Here is a 1,498-nt window from a genome sequence, read left to right as displayed (position 1 = left end):
TACTTTATTGTTAATGGCAATTATATGCCATGTAAATATAATATGCGTGTACCTGCTATATTGCATACTTGTGAAGCTATGTTACATAATGTGAGTATGTATGTGTTCGTTTATTGTTTCTGTATTTGGTGGTGTCAAAGTAGCTGAAAGGAGAAATAATTCATTTTTTGGCTTGGAGCAACCATTGTGCCATTGGTGTCTTGCGCCACAATTTTATACGAAGATACTGCCATATCGGGTCAATGCATGGGGCGACGGAAGCAAGCTTTGAAATCGGCCTCCATTCTCAAAAATCCATTTAATGAATGGTCCCCAGATAGGGGACATATCAGATATTAAACTAATAAGAACAGACACTACACTTGATCTTAGCCAATTTTGAAGGGTGTGCCTTTGTTTTGGTTCCAATAGGCCAAGTTTAGTAGGGCTTGGGAGGCCATATCATACCTACATCCTGCTAATCCCTGCCTACTTGGTAAGTGCAGTGCTTTTGTGAAAAAATCTGCAACTTCTGGATGCCAAAATACCTGTGTACTTAGTTGATCAATTTCCCTTCTATTTTACCCTCATGGTGAATTCTGTAAAACACTAAAAACACACACAAAAAATGACATGATTGTTTTTTCTTCCATTCCAAAAAAACAACATATACCGTATGTACATAAATGATTTATATGCACCCTAAACTGGTTCTGTTGAAAAATGACTTGCCTTATTAGAAGTAAGGGGATGTCTGGCAACATTGCAAAAATAATAAAATGGAATAAAAAAAAAAAAATAATAATAATAAAAAAAAATAAAAAAAAAAAAAAAAATATATATATATATATATATATATACATACAGGAGGATACAGCAGCACACTGCTAGCACAAAGATACAGATGAAACATGAAATGCTATATTGCTACAATGCAAAAAATGAAAAAATGGAGGTACTTTGCTCACCATTTGGCCAAATAGTTTGGACCATCCCGCCATGATAATTGGGACGGACCCTACATTGTGAATGTGCCTCTGTGCAGTCAGTTACCAGGCTAGAACCTTGTAAGATGGGTGGGGTGCAGGAGCCAACATGGAGGTAGCAACTCCCATATATGTATAACACAAACAAGGATAAGTTGGCCAGCACATACTAATACCTAACTACTGCATGGACCCGGCATACAGGTGCACGCTGCTAGGCTAAATCTACATAAACAGGAGAATTTAAACAAACAACGTGGTCTCAAATGGCTGGAGGTGCTCAACCCCAAATGTGGTTGTGCATTTATACTGGGGGAGCAGATCCTGCCCTTGTAGTCCGTTGCTAGGGGCGATCCGCAGCATAAAAATGCATACAATGGAGGATGCCTGCAGCGGACTACAAGTGCCATATTCCCATATTCCTGTATTGTATTATACAAACAGGAGAATACAGAAGCACACTGCTAGCACAAAGATACAAGCCTGGTAACTGACTGCACCGAGGCACATTCACAGTGTAGGGTCCATCCCAA

General features: G+C 39.0%; 1 non-coding gene across 1 annotated transcript; it reads right to left on the bottom strand.

Annotated features, from left to right (window-relative positions):
* Window positions 1-200: 200 nt before the first annotated feature.
* LOC130277999 (U2 spliceosomal RNA) lies at window positions 201-388 on the bottom strand. The gene has a single exon (XR_008845676.1). It is a non-coding gene; the product is annotated as a U2 spliceosomal RNA (small nuclear RNA).
* Between the last annotated feature and the right edge of the window lie 1,110 nt (window positions 389-1,498).

The sequence above is a fragment of the Hyla sarda genome, chromosome 6, assembly GCF_029499605.1.
Source record: "Hyla sarda isolate aHylSar1 chromosome 6, aHylSar1.hap1, whole genome shotgun sequence".
In the NCBI taxonomy this organism is placed as follows: Eukaryota; Metazoa; Chordata; class Amphibia; order Anura; family Hylidae; genus Hyla; species Hyla sarda.
Note: the sequence above shows the minus strand (reverse complement) of the source record. Positions and strands in the feature narration are given on the sequence as shown.